This window comes from Chiloscyllium plagiosum, unplaced genomic scaffold (assembly GCF_037043375.1).
Source record: "Chiloscyllium plagiosum isolate Xiang-an unplaced genomic scaffold, Cpla_swu_hap1 HiC_scaffold_50, whole genome shotgun sequence".
NCBI classification, from domain to species: Eukaryota; Metazoa; Chordata; class Chondrichthyes; order Orectolobiformes; family Hemiscylliidae; genus Chiloscyllium; species Chiloscyllium plagiosum.
Window position 1 is genome coordinate 5,554,101 of NW_028270188.1, and position 12,699 is coordinate 5,566,799.

A 12,699-nucleotide genomic window follows, 5' to 3' on the forward strand; every position below is an offset into this window, starting at 1 on the left:
CTCCAGATCGCACCACGTCCAATCTACAGGCCGCACAGGACCCAGTATCCAGAGTTCATTGGGCCCTGTCTCCAGGCTGCACTGGACACAGGTTCCAGGCCATTCCCTGTCAAAGTCCAAGCCGCACGTGGCTGAGTCTCCAGACCACACCGTACCCAGTGTCCAGGCCGCACTATGCTTGAAATTGTGAGGTCATGACTCCCCTCGCCAGCCTCTCACCTGGGACCTACCTCTTCCATTCTCATCGTAGACACTTGGATGATTTAAAAGTTTGGGAAGAAAAACCCTTCCGAAAATAGAATAAAATGAGGTAAACATTCTGACCCTGCCACCATCTTTAGGACATCTCCCATCTATTTCCTTCTTCAAAGAATGACATTGCAGTCTCAGAGCATTTTTGTCCATTTCCTGGAATGCTGTCCGAGATATTAACAGAAGGAGATGAATATGTCGATAGCTTGCCCATATGCTGTAATTGGAATCGTTTCAGGACTGTAAAATCAATTATCACTATAATTGGGAAAAGCGAATCAAAACCAGTGGTGGTTAGAAAAAATGAAATAAAATTCAACTCAAACTCTTCCAGAGTGCTTCACCCAGAGTGGCCTGAATACATAGCACTGATGTGGTCTGCCTAACTCCCGATGCTGGGCAGATGTTTAGTCCGGGTTTATGGATCAACGTATTGCTGTGGTCGGTAGTTTTATGCCCTCAGCAGATTGCGAGTTTGGGCTGAGCAGAGCACTGTGCTGAACAGGTATCTCCTCGTCGTTAATGGTTCTTTGTGGTGTGTTGAAAACGTGAAATACCTAACCATTTCAGCTGATCTGGCAATGCCTTTAGTACTCATTCTTCTGATTGGACGCTCTGTCTCTCACTCCATTCATGATGCACTGTGTCTAGGCACAGTTCATCATTTTGGTGAATACCCAATGTCCAGGCAGCATCCACAGCCCCTTCATTCAGAAGTAGTCAGACATGCCCACATGCCCATCGCCTTCCGATCTCCAAGTAGAAAGAAATGATGGTCTCTTGTATAAAAGCCATGCCCTTGGTACACCGTTCAGATCACCCTCCCCTTCACTACTCCCTATCACCAAACAACCACATCAAAATATCCCGTGTAGACAGAGAGCAATGGAGACACTGGGACCATCAGGGAGCAGACCATCAGGAAGATGGAACAACACTCCCCATCGCAGAACAGGTCAGACTAAACCCTCTACTACACTCTGTATCACTAAGTCCTGTTCTCTCTCTCTCTCCATTAATTAACTATCCAGACTGTTATTCTTCCTGTTGGTATGAAAATGCACAGAATCACGTTTACCCACTTAATATTCCAGCTGCCAAATTGTTGCACATTGATAATCCAATTCGAGATTCTCTATCTTCTCTTGATAACTTCAGTTTCCTGCCTTGCTTAGTTAAAATACATTTATTCCATTTAGCTGAAACGTTGATATTGTTTGCAAATAGTACATGCCTCAAGCACTGCTCATTGTTTCACTGCATCTGTTAATTTGTGTTAAACTGATAAAGACGGATTTATGACTGCTTCTGTCTCAGTAACCAGTCCTCCTGTACTCCAGTTTAGCATCTTTGGAAGGTTGAATTTTCCTTTCCATTTTCTTTGTAACAAGTATGAGAGGTTAAATGATCTGCTCCAATTGCTGAGTAACAGTGTCGATGGCTGATTGGCCTCATTCTGTTGCTGTTTAAAACACTTGGTTGGCTGAATAGCCCGCTCCAGTATAGGTGTAGGTGTGAAACGTGCTGAACATCCAGGAAACATTAGTGAACTGCCCACTTCTGACTTTTTCTTGGAGGGAAGGCTATTGCTGCTACAGCTGCTAATAGCCCACAGAGCCTCATGGATGCCCAGTTCCCATTTGCTCAGTCCTTTAGAAATATGTTCAACGTTGCAGGTGGTAGTGCCGCATAACACAGTAGGCAGTATGTTCAATATGAGTCTGAGACTTCCCTCCACCTGGACTGTGTGTCACTTTCGCCTTCAGATACTTTTAGTGACAGATCTATTTCTGACAAGTCGTTCCCTGGAACATTCTGTACCAACATTTTATAACTGACATTCACTGGAACATTTTGTACCCAACATTCTATACCCAACATTCCCTGGAACATTCTGTACCTAACATTCTGTCGCCAACATTCCCAGAAAATCCTATCCCTGACGTTATTTGGGAACGCCGGACGTCAGTGAATTGAACAAAAGGGAAGAACCTGCGAGAAGAGATCCCGTTCCAAGGTGAAGAAGACACTGTTCCGAATTCTCGCAGGCAGGTAAAAGTGTCGTTTTCCTTGCGTTTACATTTCTTCACGACACAGGATTGACCACAATTTTGACTAAAAGACAGAAAGTTCCCAACTCCTTTCATCTTCAAGGAACTGCGAGAGAATCCTTCAGGACAACAACGTTTCCACCCTCAGTCTGAGGAACTGGAAAGAAGTAGCCTGTGTCTGCTCTCGGGTGATCGAGTGTGCGGGAATGTTCTAGAAATTGTCTGTTCTTACGGATGTATCTCTGTGTGTTTGGAGATGGGGGGTTGATAGTATTTTGTGACACGTTTTGTCAGTAATTCAGACCTTCTTGTTTGTTATTTCAGCTGTAATTATTTTAATACATCTCAGAATGCAAGGACACATTTGAACATCTCACTGGCTCTTCAGTCAAACTGGTCACATCTCCTCCAGGCTGATGTGTAATTTGTTTGTTTTCCTTCCTCACAGTTAACGTTGTGACAATCTTCGTACTGCTTTATAAAGATTGTGTCAGACGTTACCTGGGGGCCATGGCAGTGGCGGATCTACTGGTCATTATCGTCGACCTGATACTGAGACACCTTCCCATTGTTTATATGGAACTGTTTTATTTCCTGAGATCCTTCCCCGTGTGTAATATCCACGCCGTCCTGCTTTATGCAGCCACTGACTGCGCTGTCTGGTTCACCGTCACTTTCGCCTTTGATCGGTTTGTGGCCATTTGTTGCCAAAAGCTGAAGCGTAAATATTGCAGTGAGAAAATGGCTGCTGTGGTTCTGGGAGCAGTGACTGTGCTGAGCTGCTTAAAGAGCATTTTCTGGTATTTTATGCTCACGGTTCGGTATTGGCTGAGGAACGACCCCTGGTTTTGTGAGGGAACAAATGCTGTTTATTTCTCCAGTGTTTGGGTCACAATCGAGTTCCTCCATCACATTCTAACCCCGGGTGTCCCATTCCTCCTGATTCTGCTGCTCAATGTTTTCACTGTTCGACACATTTTAGTGACCAGCAGAGCACGGAGGAGACTCCAGGCTCACACCACTGCGGACGCCCGGTCTGACACAGAAATAAAAACTAGGTTCAGACAGCAGCTGAAGAATGTGCTGAAATATCCCTTTACCCAAATTTTTGAATGAAACAAATTCAATCATTAATCAATCCATACAGGATTTTCTCATTTCAGTTCAGTCTTCCAGCGATGAAGCCATCTGTGGCTGTGGTAACAGAGTGAGGGCAGCGCTTGTTTGCCCAACCTTATCACTTGGTGGTAGAGGGTGTTACAGGGACACATTTCAAAGTACCTCGGAATTCAGCGGCCAGTGAGAAACGCACCATTCCACTGACGGTATCCATCACTTCAGTTCGAAAACAATAAAAATCTTCATTAAAAAGTGCCGAGCACCAGAGTCAACGATGTAGTTGTGTGTCTTTGTGTTGAAGAAGCTGAGCTGGAGAGAGACAGACTCAGCCCCAAGTCCTGGTCCTCAGGGAAGAGGGGCGGGCCGGGACTGAGCTCTGGATTTGGGTTTAAGCTCCTCTGTCCGTACTTTCAACTCTGGGTCCCACCACTCCGACCTGGCTGCCCCATTTCGTCTCCGTCTCTCTTTCTCCATATTTCTCTCCCTCTCCCTCTCTGCACACATTCTGTTCCTCAGCTCTCTCAATTTCACTCGTTCACATTCCTCTCTGTCCTTCTCATACACACACACACCCATCCGGTGGCTTAACCTGCCTCCATTCTTCGCTCTCTCCCTCAACCTCACTCTCCGCTCCTGCTGCCTCAGTCTCATCCCCGCTAAAAAGTCTCTCCAACATCTTCTCACTCCTCCCACCCACCCCACATCTATCTGTCCTGTATTCACCCTCCCCAGCCTCTCTACTCCCACTCCACCACCTCACACGCCCATATCTGGGACAGAGGCCAAGGGAAGGACCAGCGAAAGAGAGATGTTCAGGTTGAGAGGGACGAAGAGGGGAGAGACATTCAGTTGGAGAGAAACGGAGGGAGGTGGGGAGAGAGAGTGTCAGAGGGAGGGGAAGAAAAGGAGAGAGGAATCGAGAGATATGTATAGAGAGATAGAGAAAGATTACACTGAGAGAGAGACAGAGAGGGAGGGAGCATAGACAGTGAGAAGGGGAGAATGAGAGTGAGGGAAAGCGTAGAAAGAGACCGGGAGGAATGGGAAGGAAGAGAGGAAGTTTGGAAAAGAGAGAGATTGGGCGAGAGATATGTGATGAGGCAAGGGGATGACGCGAGTGAAAGCGAGAGAGAGATGGGGCAAGACAGAGAGTGGGCGAGTGGAAGAGGACAAGAGTCGGGGCGAGAGGGAGAGTGGGCGTAAGAGAGGCAAAGGGAGACAGGGCAAGACAGGAGAGAGGACGAGACAGAGTGTGTGGCGAGACAGAGAAAGGGAGGGTGGGCAAGAGTGAGAGAGAAGGTTCACGAGAGAGAAAGAGAGATGGAGGGACGAGAGAGACAGGTCGAGAAAGAGAGAGATAGAGAAAGCGAGTGCGAGAAAGGGCGAGAGAGAGGGCAAGATAGCAAGGGGGCGAGAGATAGAGTGGGAGAGACGGAAAGAGAGAGTGAGGGACGAGAGAAAGAGACTAGTTCAGAAAGAGCAAGAGAGAGAAATAGAGAGAGTGCGTGAGTGAGGGGGGCGTAAAAGTAAGGAAGGGTGGCGAGAGAGACAGAGAGGGGCGAGAGTGAAAGAGAGGGGATGACAGAGAAATAGAGACGAGCGAGACATAGTACAAGAGAGAGGGGGCGAGAGAGGTGCTGGTTCGTCAGAGACAGAGAGACTTGGCAGCGAGAGAGTGGCAAAGCGAAAGACAGACAGGGAGAGAGGGCAAGAGAAAGAGTGTGTGGGAGACAGGGGGATGAGACCGAGAGGGATGAGAGAGACAGAGTGCGGGACAGAAGGAAGAGAGAGTGAGAAGGGGCAAGACAGAGCGGGCGAGAGAGGGTGCGGGAGATGGAGGGAGCAAAAGAGAGAAAGAGAGAGATGGAACGAGAGAAAGAGATAGCAGCGAGAGAGAGAAAGAGAGAGGGAGGGACCGAGAGAGTCAGACAAGTGGAGAAAGAGATAGACAGAAAGAGATAATGAGCGAGAGCGAGACTGAGCAACAGAGAAAGGGAGAAACAGAGGAACGAGAGATGGAGGCAGGAGAGAGACAAAGAGAGGGGGTGCGACAGATCGAGTGTGACAGGGGTTGAGAGAAGAAAGAGACAGGGAGTGGGTGAGAGAGAGAGACAGAGTCCGGTCGAGAAAGAGAGAAAGAGAGACAGAGAGGGAGGGCGAGAGCGATGAGGGCTACAGAGAGAGAGCAAAAGATAGGTGGGGTGCGAGAGAGAGAAAGAGCGAAGGAGCGAGACAGAGAGATATGGGTCGAGAGTGAGAAAGAGAGAGGGAGCGACAGAGACAGAGATAGGGTAGAGAGAGAAAGAGAGAGAGGAGACAATTCGAGAAAGAGGGAGGGAGAGAACGAGAGGGGGATATAGAGGGTGAGATATGGGGAGACAGACAAAGAGTGGGGAGAGAGATAGTGGTCGAGAGAGAAAGGGAGAGGGAGAGGACGAGAGAGAGACAGGTTGAGAAAGAATGAAATAGAGAGCGCGGTCGAGAACGAGAGGGGGCGAGAAAGAGTAAGGAGGTGTAGAGAGAGGGACGAGAGAGAGAGACAGAATGCGAGAGAGACAGAGGGGATGACAGGGAGCGAATGACGAGAGAGAGAGAGGAAGAGAGAGGGGGCGAGAGAGATTTCTCAGCGAGAGAGTGACAAAGAGAAAGAGAGACATGGAGAGAGGGCAAGATATAGAATAGGTGGAAGAGAGGAGGATGGGAAGGAGATGGGTGAGAGAGAGAGAGTGCAGGAGAGAAGGAAGAAAGAGTGGGAAGCGGCAAGAGAGAGCGGGCGAGAGGAAGGGTGCAAGAGATAGAGGGAGAGAGAGAAAAAAGTGAGAGGGGGCTAGAGAGGTGTCGAGAAAGAAAGAGACAGTGAGTGAGAGAGAAGGGATGAGAGAGAGAGAGAGAGATGCAAGAGAGTGTGGGTGAGAGAGAGGGTTGTGAGAGATAGAGGGGGAGAGAGAGCGAAAGAGAGAGGGGGCGAGAGAGAGAGATGGGGCGAGAGAGAGAGAGACAGAGAGAGGAATGGGAGAAGCGAGAGATAGAGAGACAGGTTGAGAAAGAGACATAGAGACATAAAAACAGAAGCGGCGAGAGAGAAAATGCGAGAGAGAGGGGGCGAGAGTTGTAGGTGGAGCGAGAGAAAGAGAGTGGGCGTGAGAGAGAGGTAGGGGTCGAAAGAGAAAGAGAGAGGGAGGGGACGAGAAAGAGAGACAGGTCGAGGAAGAGAAAAAGAGAGAAATAGGGAGGGGGGAGACAGAGAGATTGGGAGCGAGGGACGGAATGAGAGAGCAAAGGGACAACATAGAGACAGGTCGAGAGAGCGACAGGGCGAGAGAGTCGGTGCGAGAGAGAGAAGTGCATGATTTGGGGATGGTGTGAGAGGTAGGTAGGGAGCGATAGACTGAGAAGGGGTCGAGCGAGGTGGGCGAAATATAAAGAGAGAGATGGGGAGAAGAAGTGATAGAGATGTGGTCGGGAAAGAGAAACAGAGAGAGCCGAGAGAGGAAGAGAAAGGTCATGAAAGAGACAGACAGAGAGAAAGGGCGAGCGAGAGACGGGCCGAGTGCGAGAGAGAGAGGGGGCCTATGAGAGAGAGAGACAAGGAGAGAGAGAGAGAGAGAGAGAGAGAGAGAGAGAGAGAGAGAGAGAGAGAGAGAAACGGAGACGGCGAGAAAGAGAGGGTGTTTGAGATCGAGAGAGACGGATGAGAGAGAGAGAGAGACAGAGTGCGAGCAAAGAGGGGAGAAGAGAGAGAGGAGGACGAGAGAGGGGGGTCAAGAGAGAGGGGGCAAGGGAGGTGGTGGCACGACAGAGAGAGTGAGGGGGAGAGTGAGAAAGACAAAGAGAAAGAGAGACTGAGGGTGAGGGCGAGAGAGAGGGGAGGGAGATAGAGAGGGGGAAAGAGAGAGGGATGAGAGGCAATGAAAGGGAGCGAGGTGGGGTGAGAATTGGCGGGTGGGAGAGAGAAAGAGAGAGAGGGGGAGTTAGGAGCGAGACAGGTGGAGAAAGAGACAGAGAGAAAGCATGACGGGCTGCAAGACAGAAAGAGGTTCAAAAGAGAGAGAGATAGGGGTTGAGAGAGAGGGTTTAGAGAGAGGGAGAAAAAATGTGCAAGAGAGCGGGGTGAGAGAGAGAGAGTGCGAGAGAGAGGGGAGAAGACAAGAGAGAAGGACGAGAGAGGGGATCAAGAGAGAGGGATGAGAGAGAGAGTGAGAAGGGGAGAGAGAGATGGGCGAGAGAAAGAGGGGATGAGACACATAAAATGGAGCTAGGGAGTGAGAGTTAGAGGAGCCAGGAGAGAGAAAGAGAGAGCGTGGCGAGAGAGAGAGAGTTGAGGTCGCGGAATGTAAAAATCGGAGAGGGGGACAAGAACGAGACCGCTCGAGAAAAAGACAGAGAAAGGGAGAGGGAGTGCAAGACAGAGAGATGGCGCGGGAGAGAGTGTCCGAAAGAGAGAGAGAAATGGCGTTGAGAGAAAGAGGGCCGAGAGAGAGAGAGAGGCAGTGTGCAAGAGAGAGCGATGAGAGAGAGTCAGAGGGGACACGGGAGAGCGGGCGACAGAAAGATGGGGCGAGAGATAGAGGCAGTGAGAGAGAGAGAGAAAGAAGGGGCTGAAGAGTAAGATGCGGGCAAGGGAGAGAAAGAGAGAGAGAGAGGAGAAGTTAGAGAGACATTTCGAGAAAGAGAGAGAGAGAGAGACAGAAGAGAGAGAGAGGGCCAGAGCGAGAAGGGACAAGAGAAAGGACCAGGAATAAAAGAATGACTAGGGTAGGAATAGGTCCAGTCAAGGATAGTAGTGGGAAGTTGCGTGTGGAGGCTGAAGAGATTGGGGAGACACTGAATGAATACTTTTCGTCAGTATTCACTCATGAACAGGACATTGTTGTCGATGTGAGTACCGAGTCACAATTAAGTAGAATGGATGGCTTTGAGGTATGTAGAGAAGCGGTGTTGGAAATCCTGGAAAAGGTGAAAGTAGATAAGTCCCCTGGGCCTGATGGCATTTATCCTAGGATTCTCTGGGAAGCAAGGGAGGAGATTGCAGAGCCATTGGCCTTGATTTTTATGTCCTCGTTGTCTACAGGAGTAGTGCCAGAAGATTGGAGGCTAGCAAATGTGGTTCCCTTGTTTAAGAAGGGGAGTAGGGATAACCCTAGTAACTATAGGCCGGTGAGTCTCACTTCTGTTGTGGGTAAAATCTTAGAGAGAATTGTAAGGGATAGGATTTATGAACATCTGGATAGGAATAATGTGATCAAGGATAGTCAGCATGGTTTTGTGAAGGGCAGATCGTGCCTCACAAACCTTATTGAATTCTTTGAGAAGGTGACTAAGGAGGTGTACGAGGGGAAAGCAGTAGATGTGGTGTATATGGATTTTAGTAAGGCGTTTGATAAGGTTCCCCATGGTAGACTACTGCAAAAAATACGGAGGTATGGCATTGAGGGTGAGTTGGAGGTTTGGATTAGGAGTTGGCTGGCTGGAAGAAGACAGAGGGTAGTAGTTGATGGCAAAGGTTCATCTTGGAGTGCTGTCACTAGTGGTGTTCCGCAAGGATCTGTTTTGGGACCATTACTGTTTGTCATTTTTATAAATGACCTGGAGGAGGGGTTAGAAGGTTGGGTGAGCAAGTTTTCGGATGATACGAAAGTCGGAGGAGTGGTAGACAGTGAGGAAGGATGTGGCAGGTTACAGCGGGTTATTGATAAGCTGCAGAACTGGGCAGAAAGGTGGCAAATGGAGTTCAATGTAGCTAAGTGTGAGGTGATTCATTTTGGTAAGAGTATTAAAAAGATGGGGTATTGGGCTAACGGTCGGATACTTGGTAGTGTGGATGAGCAGAAAGATCTTGGTGTCCATGTACACAAATCTTTGAAAGTTGCCACCCAGGTAAATAGTGCGGTGAAGAAGGCATATGGCGTACTGGCTTTTATTGGTAGAGGAATTGAGTTCCCGAGTACTGAGGTAATGTTGCAGTTGTATAAGACTCTGGTGCGGCCGCATCTGGAGTATTGTGTGCAGTTTTGGTCCCCATACTATAGGAAGGATGTGGAGGCACTGGAACGGATGCAGAGGAGGTTTACCAGGATGTTGCCTGGTATGGTAGGAAGATCGTATGAGGAAAGGCTGAGGCACTTGGGCCTGTTTTCATTGGAGAAAAGAAGGTTTAGGGGTGACTTGATAGAGGTGTACAAGATGATTAGGGGTTTAGATAGGGTCGACAGTGAGAATCTTTTTCCACGTATGGAGTCAGCTATTACAAGGGGGCATAGCTTTAAATTAAGCGGGGGTAGGTATAGGAGAGATGTTAGGGGTAGATTCTTTACTCAGCGAGTCGTGAGTTCATGGAATGCCCTGCCAGTAGCAGTGGTGGACTCTCCTTTATTATGGGCATTTAAACGTGCATTGGATAGGCATATGGAGGATAGTGGGCTAGTGTAGTTTAGGTGGGCTTGGATCGGCGCAACATCGAGGGCCAAAGGGCCTGTACTGCGCTGTATTCTTCTATGTTCTATGTTCTATAAAGGGGTCGAGAAGAGAGGGGCGAGAGATGGAAGTGGGGTGAGAGAAAGAGAGAGATGGGGACGAAAGAGAGAGACAGATCGAAAAAGAGCAAGACACAGATAGAAAGAGAGGTCGAGAGAGAGGTAGTGCGAGAGGGAGAAAGAAAGGGGTCGAGAAAGAGAAAGAGAGAGGGAGGGGACAAGAGAAAGAGATAATGTGCGAGAGAGCGAGTGCGTGAGAGAGAGATAGTGTGAGTCAGAGAGAGAGAGAAGCAGTCGGGAGAGATGGGCAAGACATAAAACGAGATGGGGCAAAGGAGAGAGAGAGATAGGGTTGAGAACGAGAGAGAGAGTCGACAAAAAAAGAGAAAGGACAAGAAAGAGAGAGAGAAAGAGAGAGGGAGGAGAGGAGAGAGCGAGACAGGTCGAGAAAGAGAGAGAGTCAGAGAGGGCAAGAGGGAAAGAGGAGAGAGGTGTAGGGGAGGGAGAGAAAGAGACAGGGGACGAGAGAGAGATAGATAGAGTGGGAAAGATAGAGTGGTTCGGGCGATAGAGAGGGACGGAGCGAGAGGGTGAAAAGACAGAGACAGGGTAAGAGAAAGTCGGAGAAAGACAAAGAGAAAGAAAGACAGAGAGAGAGGACGAGAGAGACAAGGGATAGGAGAGAGAAGTGTGCGAGAGAGAGCAAAAGCGAGACAACGTGAGGGCGAGAGTTAGGGGGGCGTCAAAGGGAAAGCGAAAGCACAGGCATGACAGAGGACGCGAGTGAGACAGAGAAAAGGAGAGACAGGGCAAGAGAGAGTGCGAGGGCGAGAGAGAGAGAGGGGGGACGGGGAGAGAGCGGGTGCGAGGGAGGATGTGGGAGTGACATAGTGACACAGAAGATGCAAGAGAGAGAAGAAGGGGCGAGATCTGTCGTGAGAGAGGGAGAGAGAGAGAGAAAGACAGAGAGGGAAAGGACGAGAGAGAGAGGGGGCGAGACAGCGAGAGAAAGGGGCCGAGAGAGAGGAGACGAGAGACAGAGAGAGGGCGAGAGGAAGAGGGAGGTGAGTGACGGAGTGAGAGAGATGCAAAGAGAGGGACAGGGAGACAGAAAGAGAGAGAAAGACACAGGGAGAGAGCGATTGAGACAGAGAAAGACAGAGAGGAAGAGAGAAAGGCGGGGCGAGAGAGGGGGGCGAGTGAGACACGGTGTGACCGAGAGCGCGGGGGAGTGAGAGAGAGAACGGTGGGGGGGGGGGGGGCAGAGAGAGAGTGATTGGAAGGGGACGACAGAGAGAGATCGAGAAAGAAGGGCAGAAAAAGCGAGAAAGGGCAAGAGCGAGGGGCGTGAGAGAATAAGGAAGAGAGTGAAAGGGGGGCAAGAGAATGTGTTCAACAGAGAGAGGGAGAAAGGGTGCGATAGAGGGAGCAAGAGAGAAAGGATCAGGCGCGCGCGAGAGAGAGAGACCAGGCGAAAGGGAGAGACAGAGAGAGGATAGGGAAGAGAAAGACAAGAAAAAAGACAGACAGAGAGAAAGTGCGAGAGATATAAGGGACAAGAGAGACAGAGAGATGTGGGCGAGAGAGAGAGAGAGTAAGAGGTGGCGAGAGAATGGTGTGGCGAGAGACAGAGGGGGCGACAGATAGAGACGGTGAGAGAGAGACAGAGGAAGAGAGACAAAGAGAGCGGATGCATGCAAGAGAGATTGGGCGAGAGATGGGGAAAGAGAAAGAGGGGTGAGCGAGGGCGAGACAGAAAGTGCACGAGAGAGAGATGTGGCGAGAGAGAAATAGAGAGAGCAAGGTTAGATAGGGTGATGAGACAGAGAGACAGGGGGCGATACTGAGAGACAGGAGGCGAGAGAGCGAAGTAGAGAGAGATGGGGTTGAGAAAGATAGAAAGAGGGGGCAAGAGAATGAGAGGTCATGTGATAGAGGCAGAGAGCGAAGAGAGACAGCTACAGATAAATGAGGGTGAGAGAGAGGAGAGGGGGCAAGAGAGATATAGAGAGGCGAGAGTCAGAGTGCGAGAGATAGAAGATGACAGAGAGAGGGTGCAAAAGGGGGTGTGAGAGAGAGAGACAGTGTGCGAGAGAGTGTGGTATAGAGAGAGGGTGCAAGATGGAGGGAGAGTGAGGGAGTGGGGAGAAAATGAGGGGGAGCAAAGGGAAGGGAGAAAGAGAGTGTGGAAGAGGGGGATGGGCGAGAGAGAGAGGGAACGAGAGAGAATGAAATGAGGTGAGAGAGAGTGAATCCGAGTTCGAGGGAGAGAAAATGCAAGACAGAAGTGGGGCGAGATAGCGGTGTCGAGAGAGATATGGAAGAGAGCGAGGTTGACAGAGCGGATGCGGGAGAGGAAGAGGGCGAGAGCGAAGTGGTGGCAGAGGGAGAGTAAGGGGGCAAGAGAGAGATCGATAGAGACACAGAGAAAGAGAGTCAAAGAGAGATGACATCAAAGAGAGAGGATTGATGAGTGGAGGCGAGAGAAAAGAGGGTGAAGGACAGGGGCGTGAGAGAGAGGGGACGAGAGAGAGAGGAGGCACTGCGAAAGAGAGAGACGGTGCGGAGCAGAGAGATGTTGTTGACACAGAGTGCCCTTGACAGCGAGAGAGGGCGAGAGAGAGGTGCGTGAGAGAGAGGGAGAGTGAAAGAAAGAGAGAGAGGGCAAAATAGGTAGGCGTCGAGCGAGAGAGTGGGCGAGAGTGGTGGGTGCTCGAGGGAGAGAAAAGGGAGGGGGCTAGAGAGAGGGAGACAAAGAGAAAGAGAAAGAGAGGCAGAGAGAGAAAGCAAAAGAGAGGGGGGAG